This window comes from Octopus sinensis, linkage group LG14 (assembly GCF_006345805.1).
Source record: "Octopus sinensis linkage group LG14, ASM634580v1, whole genome shotgun sequence".
Taxonomy (NCBI): domain Eukaryota; kingdom Metazoa; phylum Mollusca; class Cephalopoda; order Octopoda; family Octopodidae; genus Octopus; species Octopus sinensis.
In genome coordinates this window covers 28,571,303-28,585,552 of record NC_043010.1, presented here as the reverse complement: position 1 = coordinate 28,585,552, position 14,250 = coordinate 28,571,303, and the positions used below count along the sequence as shown (strand labels likewise).

The 14,250-nt window shown below is 36.1% G+C and overlaps 1 protein-coding gene across 1 annotated transcript in view; it reads right to left on the bottom strand.

Annotated features, from left to right (window-relative positions):
- The window catches only part of LOC115219135 (zinc finger protein 287-like), a 55,415-nt gene extending 41,991 nt beyond the window's left edge, over positions 1–13,424 (bottom strand). Inside the window, exon 1 of the mRNA XM_029789227.2 lies at positions 13,156–13,424. The gene's annotated coding sequence lies outside the window, so the exon portion shown is untranslated. The remainder of the gene's footprint in view (positions 1–13,155) is intronic.
- Between the last annotated feature and the right edge of the window lie 826 nt (positions 13,425–14,250).

Here is a 14,250-nt window from a genome sequence, read left to right as displayed (position 1 = left end):
TCTGGCTTTCCAGACCCCAGTTGAACCGTCCAACCCATGCTAGCATGGAAAACGGACGTTAAACGATGATGATGATACATACATATACATACATATATATATATATATATTATATATACATACATATATATATATATATATATATACATACATATATATATATATATATATATATTACATACATATATATATATAATATACATACATTATATATATATATATATATACATACATATATAATATATATATTATACATACTATATATATTATATATATATATATAAATACATATATATATATATATATATATCATACATATATTAATATAATATATATACATACATATATATATATATATACATACATATATATTATATATATATACTATATACATACATATATATATATATATATAATGTATATTATATATATATATACATATATATATATATATATATACATACATATATATATATATATATATATATACATACATATATATATATATATATATTATAGAATTATATACATACATACATATATATATATATAATATATATATATATATATACATACATATCATATATATATATACATACACATATATCTCTATATATAAAACTGAAATGCGTTTTTACCGCTTGGATCGCTTTCAATGCCACTACGTCCGGTCCGATTCACTCCAAAATTTACAGGGACATGTAGGTGTGGTTGCTAGGGGCCATCTTCCTCACTCACGCTATTTCCTCCATTACCCCCTAACTCTCCTTCATTTATAACTTTGACAAGTCCACTCCCGTTATTTAACGTATCTGTCTTCCTCAACTCACTCTCGCTATTTCCTCTCTTCCAAGAACATTTTCACTCACTCTATCTCTTAGCTTCCCATAACTTTAACTTATTTGTCTGTATTCATACAGAGAAACAAATATTCCATCGCCATCGCATTCTATTGTCTACCTGTCAACGCGCCCATCGACCAAATACAAACAGAACACACCAACGAGCGTTTATATATGTGTGTGTGTGTTCTATATATAAATATGTATATATAATGTATATATCTGTATTTATGTATATTAAACTTTTTAATACTTTTTGATAGTTACGTAAAGGGAACTGGTTGCTTCTTTACACTTTTTGGGTGCAACTTGGGTGCGAGACAGATAATTTTCTCTGTTAATTACGTGACCAACAGGGGTCTAACAGGGGGAAATTATGCCTAAACATGAGCGCAGCGCATGTGAACATCCGATGTGCTTTGAGTCGGGAGGAGAATTGAGCTGACGCAGACATGTTGCAAAACAAGGGAGTACACGTGCAGAACAGAGGTGCATGAGTGCAATAGGGCTTGCTAGGCTGAAATACAGTGTACAGTATTGAATATGCCAGTGATTAATGCAGTAAGGCTGAGGCTGCCAGCCAGTGCTTGAGCTATTATATGCCTCGGTCGTGCAGGAACAAAAGTGTGGCATGCTGGCGCGTTGTAAGGGACAAACAACTTTCTCTATGTATGCGTGACCGACCTAGGGTCTTACAGAGATGAGTTGTGTTTACAAGGGCACATTGAGCATGGAAAACAAGCGAGAAAGGCATGTGTGGCGTATGAATGTGACAGAGATAGCATTTGTGTGTGTATTAACTATGTGTGTTTGTGTGTGCAACAGAAGTACAAACAAGGTGTATGCGGGCAAAACAAAATACAGCGCATAGGAAAAGTCTCTCAGGGTATTTCAGACAAGATGGAGTTAATTTACCAGTTCGTAGTACAGTACATAATAGCAGTTCGTTCTGTAACAGGATGTTTGGATCACAAGTGCAGATGCCGGTTGAACACATCGTGTAGCAGTTGTGGCTTCAATGCTGTGCCAGGTTACATTGGTACAGAAGATCTCGCAGGTAGTGCTGTGCTGTTAACCTCGGTGAAATTCATAACAGCATGAAAGCTAAACCTGAATGAGTACTATGTACATATTAGTGTTGCTAGAGATGAAGGCGACGGAGATGGAGACGTCATGAAGGTGAAGGACGACGATGGTGATGGCGACGGCAGAGAAAGGCGACGTTGAGATGAAGGTGTCGGTGGCGTTGCTGGTGTATGTTAGCGTCGTCATTGGCTGGAGCAGGAACATGACTGGCTGGTCTGGTCGTCTGTCGCTGGGACTGGAACATGGTTGAGTAAGCTCTGTGTGGATGAAGACTGCGGCGGATTGATTGGTTCAGACTAGGTAGAAACTAGATTTTAGCTAAGTGTTCTATGGTCTATGACCAGAACTCAGGAAACTTGGTTGAGTGTTCTATGGTCTATGACCAGAACTCGGGAAACTTGGTTGAGTCCTCATCTTATAAAATGTGGCCCCAGTAGACCCAAATGAAATCGGGTTATATTAACCAAAATGTGAAAAGGGGTCTAAATAGGGCTGGAAGGGGATTAAAATTTAAAGGAGCGGGTTTTTAGCAATTCTCTGTTACATCAAGCTAAAAAATTTGCGCCAGCCTTTTAATCGTCAATGTGTTGCTGTCCATGATGAAGAAGTTTTGAATGCTTGCCATGGTGAGTCTACTGTCGTGAGAAAGAATCAATTCAAAACTTGGTTTTTAGGGATTTTCTTTTACATCAAGTTCAAAATTTTACGCCAGCCGTTAAACTGTCAATACATTGCTGTCCGTCGTTAAGAAATGCCAGCCATGGTGACACTACTATCCTCAAATTCTATCCCTTCAAACTTTGGTTTCCAATATTTTATTATTTTTATTCAGCTCGCAAGTTTGTCTGTCCCTTTTAAATGTTAGTGTTTTGCTGTCTGCCTTGAAGCAGACCTTTCCGTTGTTACTGCCTGATATTATGATTGATCTTTCTAAATATTTTATTTCTCAACTTACTCAAAATCTTTTGTTGTTTATAAATGGGAGAGAGATAAATAAAGATAGAGAGTAAGAGAAAGCGAGGGAGAGTCCAAGAGAAAGGAAGAGTAACAGAGTGGGAAAGTGAGAGAGATAGGAGGGAGAATCATCATCATAATCATCATCGTTTAACGTCCGTTTTCCGTGCTAGCACAGGTTGGACAGTTTGACCGGGGTCTGGGAAGCCAGGAGGCTGCACCAGGTTCCAGTCTGATCTGGCAGTGTTTCTACAGGTGGATGCCCTTCCTAACGCCAACCACTCTGTGAGCGTAGTGGGTGCTTTTTTCGTGCCGCCAGCACAGGTGCCAGGGGGGCTGACAGCGGCCACGATCAGTTGGTGCTTTTTACGTGCCACCAGCACAGAAGCCAGTCAAGGCGGCGCTGCAATCCGCCACGTTTGGATTGTGCTTTTTACGTGCTGAAAGGAAGCAACAGAAAGTAACAACCACACTCTTACCCGCGCGTAGAGCGGGTCACCTTCAGCTAGTATATATATATATATATATATATATATATATATATATATATATATATATATATATACATATATATATATACATATATATATATACATATATATACATATATATATACAAACACATACATATATATATATAAACACAGGAGTGGCTGTGTGGTAAGTAGCTTGTTTACCAACCACATGGCTCTGGGTTCAGTCCCACTGCGTGGCACCTTGGGCAAGTGTCTTCTGCTATAGCCTCGGGCCGACCAAAGCCTTGTGAGTGGATTTGGTAGACGGAAACTGAAAGAAGCCCGTCGTATATATGTATATATGTATATATATATATATATATATATATGCGTGTGTGTGTTTGTGTGTCTGTGTTTGTCCCCATAGCATTGCTTGACAACCGATGCTGGTGTGTTTATGTCCCCGTTACTTAGCGGTTCGGCAAAAGAGACCGATAGAATAAGTACTGGGCTTACAAAAGAATAAGTCCCGGGGTCGAGTTGCTCGATTAAAGGCAGTGCTCCAGCATGGCCGCAGTCAAATGACTGAAACAAGTAAAAGAAAGAGAAAAAAGAGAGATATATACATATATATATCATCATCATCATCAACAATTTACATTTGCTTGCCATGCTGGCATGGGTTGGACGGTTTGACTGAGGACTGGTGAGCCAGAGGCTGCACCAGGCTCAACCTGATCTGGCAAAGTTTCTACAGCTGGATGCCCTTCCCAATGCCAACCACTCCAAGAGTGTAGTGGGTGCTTTTACGTGCCACCGGCATGAGCCAGTATACACACACACATCTATATATATATATACATACATACATATACATATATATACATATATACATATACATACAGACATATATATACATATACATACACATATATATATACATATATATATACACATACATATATATATATATACACACACATATATATATATACATATACACATACATATATATATGCATACATACATATACACATACATATATATATGCATACATACATATACACATACATATATATATGCATACATACATATACACATACATATATATATGCATACATACATATACACATACATATATATATGCATACATACATATATATATATATATATATATATATATTATAATATATATATATACATAAATACATATATATATATACATAAATACATATATATATAATAATACATATATATATATACATATACATATATATATATATATATATATATATATACATAAATACATATATATATATATACATATATATATATATACATAAATACATATATATATATTATATATATATATTATAATATATATATATATGTACTGATGCTGAAGTATAAAGACATATTTTTACTCCTCTCCGCGCCAGAGGAAGCTTCACAGCTACAATCGGAATTGACCATCACATATATTCCTGTACAGTTGAAACCACGCGTTTTCCCAACTCGTGAGTAGACTTTTCTTTAACTACAAATTATTTTCATAAATTTCAAACGACGAAATAAACAAAACCACACACTCCTATGAGAGAGTATTTATTTATATATACCTTCTGATAACTAAAGGATCACCCACACATTAAAAATTAGAAAAAGAGGGGGAAAAAAAAAGAAAAGAAAGATAAAATAACTGCAAGCTCATAATTCAAATACAAATTTCTCAGCATTACAGCAAACATTCTGTACAATCTATTCTACATACTTCTCCTTATAAAAAAATAAATAAATAAATAAAAATCATCAACAAAACAAACGAACAAAATAAATTTTAATAAAACATATCCACCAGAATGGCTAGCCACCAAAAATCCAACAAAAACTGGTCTGATAATGAAATCGACGTTCTTATCAACACATGGCATTGCCTTACCCAAACAGAGAGCATAGGCACTTCGTGTCTGAATGAAATTGCTAAACGAACAGTTCACCTTTTGCAAACTCGATCTGAACAGCAGATACAAAATAAATTAAAACAAATCGAAGTTGCTTTTAAATTAATAAATAAACACTTCGATAAACTGAGATGTGTTTTCTCTTCGAACGCATCACTGGCGTAACAACAACAACAACCTCAACAACAAACTCTTCTAGACAAGAAACTTCTTCCTCTTTTTTAGCTATAATGAATCTAGCAAAAGAACTGGAAAAAAACATCCGAGCCATCACCCACCACCATCCACCACTATCACCCCACTGCACATGCCATTAAAAAGCAAACAAATAAGCAAAACACCAAAACAATTAAAACCATCCACTTTCGCCTCAACATCTTTGCCTAAAAAATATGAAGGCCAACCTAAGCCAGGAGATCCAACGAGATATCAGCAACCACCTATGCAAATCACAAGGACCACACACCCACTACCAACAAGAAAATCATACGCATACAGCTCCTACCCACATTGTTACCACTGAACAACATAAAACATAACTTAGAACAATGCAAACATCAAACTTCCCTTACCTCGACATTCCTGTTAAATGTAGGTGGCATCAACCCATCAATTATTGCCCAAAAATGGAAGATCCCATATATAGAGAGTTGGCTTGCCGAAACGGCACATTGCTTCCCTTTCTTTATCCTTACCGAGACTCACCTGAACAACACCCATATGGACGCCGAGGTGAAAATAAAAGATTTCACCATTGTACGTGTGGATCGCACAGACCGAAATGAGGGAGGGACAGACATCTTTATCCATGACTCCTTTTCACTTGATGCCAAGGACATATTTTCCAATGGCTATTGTGAATCTGTATCACTATTCAACAAGGCCAAGGACATAATCATTGTTGGTCTTTACAGGCCTCCCCAAGCACCTCTAAAGTGTTTTGAAGAGTGCCTTAGCAAAGTCAAGTCCTTCCTTCGGAAGTACAACTCCGGAAATATACTAGTGATGGGTGATTTTAACCTCCCTCATGTGAACTGGCCCACAAATACTCTGAAGTTAGGCAAATGCTCTACATCAGATAGAGCAGCAGCAGAACTGCTCTTTAATCTAATGGATGAATACTTCCTGACTCAGCTAGTGCTCGAACCAATGAGACAGAATAAAACGATCTTGGATCTAGTATTGACCAATCACTCTAGCTTCGTTCACAGTATTTCAGTTGAAAAAATTCTCCTCTCAGACTACGACATGGTACTCTGCAATTTTAATTCCCGACATATAAAAACCAAACCAGCCAATCCCACTCCATGGCACTCATTTGACAACATAAACTTCCACAAAGCGGACTGGGGAGCAATCAGAAAGGATCTGTCTTTCATCGACTGGTCTTTTACTCTCAATTCCACCCATATTGAGACCGCATGGCAGCACTTTGACAACATTGTCACCTATACATGCTCTAAACACGCTCCCACAAAATCTACTAACACAAACAGAAACCGGCTCCCTAAAAGAAAAAAACACTCATCAGGCGCATCAAAAGACTCAACAAAAAAATCAACCAATTAAAATATTCCCACATACAACATCCACATTCAACAACAATGAAAAGGCTAGAGCTGGAAAAACTTCATCTGCAGACCGACATGAAAACCTCCATTGAAAATCAAAGAGCTGTGGAGGAACAGTGGGTAATCAAAAACATCAAACAGAACCCAAAAGTGTTCTATTCTTATGCAAATAAGCATAGAACCACTGTCTCACCCATTGGGCCATTGATTGATGATAACGGCATTTCCCAACACGATGCTAAAGAAATGGCAGAAATACTGCTCTGTCTTTAGTGTTCCCACTGATATTAATGTAAGAGAAGCGAACGAAGTTGACTCTCAACATAAAATCTCTGACATAACCTTCACTGCAACTGACATCATAGCAGCAATAAATGAGGTCAAATACTACTCTGCTGTAGGCCCTGATAGATTCCCCGCTAGTCTCCTGAAGGAATGTAGACACCAACTTACAGCCCCTCTGACCAACCTCAGGAGAAATTCGTTAGACGCAGGTTATATACCGAAACAGTTTCTATCCCAGTCAGTCATCCCGGTTTTCAAACAGGGAAACAGATCCCTCGCACTCAACTATCGCCCAATCTCACTCACCTCCCACATCATTAAAGTGTTTGAAAGAGTGTTAAGATCAAGGATAGCTGACTTCCTGGAGACCCACAAACTCCTAAATGCAAATCAGCATGGCTTTCGCTGTGGCAGGGACTGTCTAACACAGCTCTTGCACCATATTGAAGATGTACTCAAAGCCTTGGGAACAGGTTCGAACTCTGATGTCATATATCTTGACTTCAGTAAAGCGTTCGACAGGGTAGACGGTAGACCATAATATCCTACTCTCAAAACTGGCAAATGTTGGAATCCGTGGAAAAGTTCTACACTGGATCAAGTATTTCCTGGCGAATAGAACACAACATGTTGTAGTTGACAGAGTCCACTCAAGCCCAGCAAAAGTCACCAGCGGTGTCCCCCAGGGGACTATCTTGGGTCCGCTACTCTTCATAATTTACATAAACGACCTTTCCAGTGTCGTACATTACTGCAAAGTGAAAATATTTGCTGATGACACTAAGCTCCAGCAAATTGTGAATGAAGAAGCAGACCGAACTCAACTCCAGTCTGATCTATATGCTGTGAGTCAATGGGCAGACAAAAACAAAATGCAACTGAACGAGGGAAAATTTGAGCTGATGCATTTTGGAAGAAATTCCTCACTAAAACAGCCATACTCTCTTCCTTCAGGGGATCCGCTCACAGCCTCTAACAATATCCGAGACCTGGGTGTAATTGTTGATGACGATCTCAGTTGGAGTGCACACATCAACAAGAAGGTCGATATAGCTCGTAGGATGAGTTCCTGGATCTTAAGAACTTTCCGGTCCAGAGAACAATGTGTCATCATACCACTTTTTTCCTCCTTTGTACGGCCACAACTCGAATACTGCTGCCCACTGTGGTCTCTCCATACAAGACAAAACATCTCGAGGATTGAATCACCCCAGAGGGCACTCACCAAACGAATTGAAGGCATGGCTGCTCTCGATTATTGGGATCGCCTTAAAGCCTTGAAACTCTACACTATCCAGCGTCGCTGTGAGCGGTACATCATTTGTACAATGTGGAGAATATATCGCCAACTTTGCCCATTAGCTTCAAGGTTCATCCAAGACTGGGATCACGGGCCATACGTCCCCTGCCCAATTCCAGATCACAGCATACATGTACACTGCAACATAATTTCTTTTCCTCAACATGCCCTGCCCTATTTAACATTGTCCCGAAAGGGATCAAAGAGGAAAAGGATCCCATCAACTTTAAACGGAGTCTGAATAGATTCCTTCAAGGAATACCAGATAAACCACCCATAATTGGATACAACTCACTACTTGAATGGACCATAAACAAAACTTGACTTAAACAGGATTCAAATAATCCTATCAGGTGGTGCTATTAAGTTAGACATGGCTTGGACCAATCTTTGGTCGAAACATATCTAAGTTTATACATAAATACATATATACATAAATACACACACACACATATATATACAGATCTAACTAATATTCTTCATCCACCTCACAACGGACTTAACAAACTGTGAACCCAACTATCATGTAAGACACTCGAATCTTTGATCTTCTCTTTTCAGATATAGCCATTGATCTTTCACTCTTCGTCTCTCTACCTCTGACTTCTTTGTTCTGACGATGTCTACCATTGACAACGATGCAAAAATATAAATATATATTTTTGTCACCATGGTAAACAGAAATGATTGTAAACAACTTCAGTCCCACCTTTATTTACTAATTAAATAATGGCTTACTAGCGCAAAAGACACACTTCTGTTTGTTATATTTCCTCCATTTTCTTCTTGTCTATACATATATATACACATATATATACATACACACACACATATATATATATACACACACACACACACACACACATATATATATATATAAATACACACATATACACATATATATATATATATATATATACACATACACACACACACACATATATATATATAGCTAAAAAAATAAGTTCAAAAGAGAACAATTCAAACTTTTTTGAGAGGTCCAAAAAGAGAGAAAGAGTGATTTGTAATAAAGATTCATCATATTCATAAAAAACAGCCAGAGCAAGTAATAAGACTATGAAAACAGTAGTTGAAAAATATCGTTATAGGTATAAAAATACCATAAACAATTATAGAAAAATGGAGGAGAAAAAAAGATGTTGAATCAAAATTAGATTTAATACAAAATAGGATTCAATACATACATGCGTTTCAAAGGACAATACAAATATGTAAAAAAATATTATAACCATAGTAATTATAATTAAATTTATGCATTGTCATTTTCATCAGTGTGAGGAATTGTTGTAAAGACATCAAAAGAGGTTTAATGAAATGAAGTAAATTAAAATAAGATGCAATAAGGGAGAATACAAATGGGGTAATAGGGAAAAAAAAAATCAGATATTTGCAAGCAAGTTTTAAAAGGGGAAAAAATAACAGTAATAATAATTGTAAGAGAGATGAAAGGGAAAAGAAGACAGACATATCAATGTATATGCACGTCTATATGTGCAGTAAACTATAACATAAAAATAAGGATGAAAACTAACAGGTATGTTTAAGAAAAATATGGTAACAGGTCGAGACAAAGTATAATAAACAGGGCCACATGTGTATAGTAGAATATAATGTAACAGGTGGACTAATTAAAAAACCCATCAAGAATTATACATATACATGTTAATATTGAAAAACGAAAAAATATATCTCTATATATTTAAACGGCAAAATGTCTGTGTGTGTGTCCTTTATACAAATCCCCAATTTTTCAGTTAGCGGGCTCACACTTTCTATGGTCATTCAAAACCGTCCAAGGGTGGTCGTGCACATCTTTACATTTCCCCAGTCACCCCACAAAGCCATTAAAAAATCAATAGAAGTGACTTTTTTGTGAATTTTCTATCCAAAACCCAATCAAAATGCCCGAAACTTGATACGCCAATTGAATGCCAGCTAGCTGTATGTGATTGGTCAGAGATTAGGACAGTACTCGCGTATATGTGCGCATGCACACAGCTGTATATACATGCACTAGCACTAACACCCGGCGTTGCTGGATCATAGTGCTAGTGTATATATATTTAACATGAGGCTAAAAAGTGATGGGCAAGACTATGTTTGAAAAAAGTTACAATATTAGAGTAAAACTGTACATACAGAGAAAAAAACCCAAGAGAACTTAAGGAAAAAACATTGATCAACACACCACTGGAACAAATAGATCAGTTAAGCACCTTCTCTACGCAACGGAATTTCAAGAAAGACATCAAGAACAGGATACAAGTTACTCATGTCACTTTCAGAAAACTCTTTCAGCAAGCCTTTGGGAACAAAAATCTGACACTACAAACCAAGCTCAGTGTATCAGGCCAAGGTTATTTCCACATTACTCTATGGTAGTGTGACATGGACCTTGTATTGCCATTGGAATAATTTCATTGACCAAAAAATTACTATCAGTTAAGAACATCTAAATGGTATAACTATGTCAATGACCTTGCAGTCCTGAATGGGCCAGACCCAACAGTATTGACTTTATTATCATCAAACATTTCAAAAATGCAGGTCATGTCTAATGCATGAATAGTAGCAGACTGCCAAGCTGAATCATCTACAGTGAACTTAGCACCGGCAAGAAACCACATGGCTTCCCCATGTGACATTACAAAGATCAACTGAAAGATCAACTGAAAGAGATAATTTAGAGCATCAACACTAACCATAAAGCTTGGCAGCAGCTCACAGAAGAGAGAACAACATGATGTGACATCATCAAGATCTGTATAGGACATTTTGAAAAATATCCTCAAAGAAACATAACGCATAAATGGCCAAAGCAAAAAGACCTGCCAATTCCAACCAAAGCATCTGCTGACCATCAGATGTGACATCCGTGGACCAATTGTTCCATTCGAAAATTGGTTTTACCACCATCAGAAGTGCCAACATTAATGAAGGAGCATGAATATTTTTTTTTACCAAGAAACAAGGAAGAACCAACACATACACACACACATATATATATATATATATAATATATATATACACACACACACATATATATATATATATATATATATATATACACACACACACATATATATATATATATATAATATATATATATATATATATATACACTTGTGACTACAGTATATATGTTAGATATATAAGCTATATGTGCGTACATATATATATATATATATATATATATGAGTTAACCACGGTAGGATTTGAACTCAGACCTCGCAAAGAATGTAAATAATATTGCAATGCATTTTGTCCGATGTTCTCTTAAAACTGCCAATCCGCCGTTACATATAAACCTTCAATAGAAGGTAAAATTTATAGATATCATAGGTAGAGAGAAAAAATAGTTTGCTTTAACAGGAATCGAAATCTGGTCGTTGTGGACTTAGTTCACCTTGGTAAATATGTGTGTGTGTGCATTCTTATTTCTACATTTTGAAATTTACTAGAAATTATATCAAATGAAAACAATATTTGCTTTGTCTTATGTTGGTTGTCCGTTGCGTTTGCAGCAATTAAGTAATGATAGTTGTTATTGTTATTATTACTACGTGGATTGGCCAAACCGTTAGAGAGCTGGGCGGTATTTCTTCCAGTTCTTTACATTCTGGGTTCAAATCTCGTTGAAGTTAACTATCACTTTTTCATCGCTCAGGGGTCGATAAAATACATACTAGACAAGTACTGGCATCAAAGTTATCGACTAAAGCCTCCCCGCTAAAAACTGCACCCTTTTGCCTAAATCAGAAATTATTATTATTACTATTATTAACCAGTTGAGCACTGAGGTCGATGTAATGGACTAGCCCTCTCCACAAAATTTCAGGCCTTGTGCTTATACTCCGAATGATTATTATTTAATAAGGTACGAAGTCTCAGACTATTATAGAGTGTAGTAGCATTTATATTTTCGTTCCTTCACGTAATATCATACAAATCACTCTATGCATAGATATCATATGCATTCTACAATCACATTCGCTGAGCAAAATTATACACATTAAATATGCATAAAATCAAATCCATTTACTCACAAATTCATCTATCCTTACACGCATATAAACACAAATACATGCATTCCATAGTACACACACACTAGAAACTTATTTCTGCATAGATGTATACACACACACACATATATATAAACAAAACTGTCCGACGAACGAGAACGTGAAACTCTGAGTAACAATTTTTGTGATATATTTTTTGCTGCTTTTCAATAAAGCATATTACTCTACCTCTGGTATTCGAGTACTATTTTTTCCACCATGTATTGCATTTATGTACTTACTTCAGTGTATATATATATATATATATATATATATATATATAGCAGGCACACACACACATGTGTATATGTATAGTATATTTGTACTGTATATATAAATATACACTATAACTTAAATAATATATACTAATAGCGTGCGGATATAGACACACACAGAGTAGGCATTTTATGCACACACACATATTCATTAGATATACATCTTAAATCATAACTAAGTCACAAAAGCATGGTTACAAATATAAATATATACACAATTCTGCATGAATACATTCCCTATTTTATACAAGCAATATATATTTCATATTTCGACAGGAGATAATTCTTATGCACACAAACACACATTCTCTCCCTCTCTATATATATATGTATATAATACTATACCTTAAAGACAAGCCAATAGCTGTACCTATAATTAATCAGTTGATTCTGACTTATTTGTTTGTTTGGAGATCCTTGTTATAATAATTGCAATATTTAGGCAATCCCTTCCTAGCCTTCAACACTGACCCCCTCACCAACAACACGTTAGGTTGTCTATAAGACATTACTTTAAAACCCACTTGTCAAACACACAAAACAAACAATAAATCAGTAGATATAAAAATAAATAAATCATATAGAATCGGTGTAAGTGTATCCGGAGTTCCGTTTGAAATATTATTCCGCGACCGCAACGTTGCGGGATATTTTTTTTCACTCCGGCCCACCTTTTGTTAGTGGATGCATGCATGCGCGCATACATATATGTATGTATGTATGTAAAACATCCTTCGTGCGTACACACACACACTCTCTTTCTACCTTCGTGTATAGCTTATTTCGAGGTCGACTTTGCCTTTCACCTTTTCGAGATCGATAAATTAAGTACCGGTAAAACACTGGGTCGATGTAATCTACTCACCTGCCACCCAAATGGCTGCCCTTCTGGCAAAATTTGAAACCATCATCATTATTATTATAATTATTTAACGATGACAAATGTGACAAAGAGCGAGAATCTTATGCAATCATTAGCTTTGCTAAAATATCAGCCACATTTAACCTCAAATTACATCTCTCTGTTTTTAAAATGAAAGGGCACACTGCTGGGGGGGGGGGGAGACACATACTGTTGTAATCTCTTTGATCAACGAGCAAATCTGGATCATGGCTAACCTGGGGCTAAACAACATAAACACCTACATGTGTTAAGTCTGAAATTACTATCAGTACAACTCTTCATAAAAATATAACATATTGATTACATTTTTTGGCATTCCTTCGATATAACTCGACAAAATCAAAACATTTCACTTCAGGTAATTCCGTGGGTTGTGGAGTATAGATCTAACGAAATTATGCCAGCAATGTCTCATTTTAAACTTGAAGGAACAAAAGCCTTGCATATTTGTTCTTACCTGTTTCATGTGTGTATGTAAAATCCGCAAATTTCCAAGCAGAAAACAGAATCGAACTATCATTTGCTTCCACGGAAAT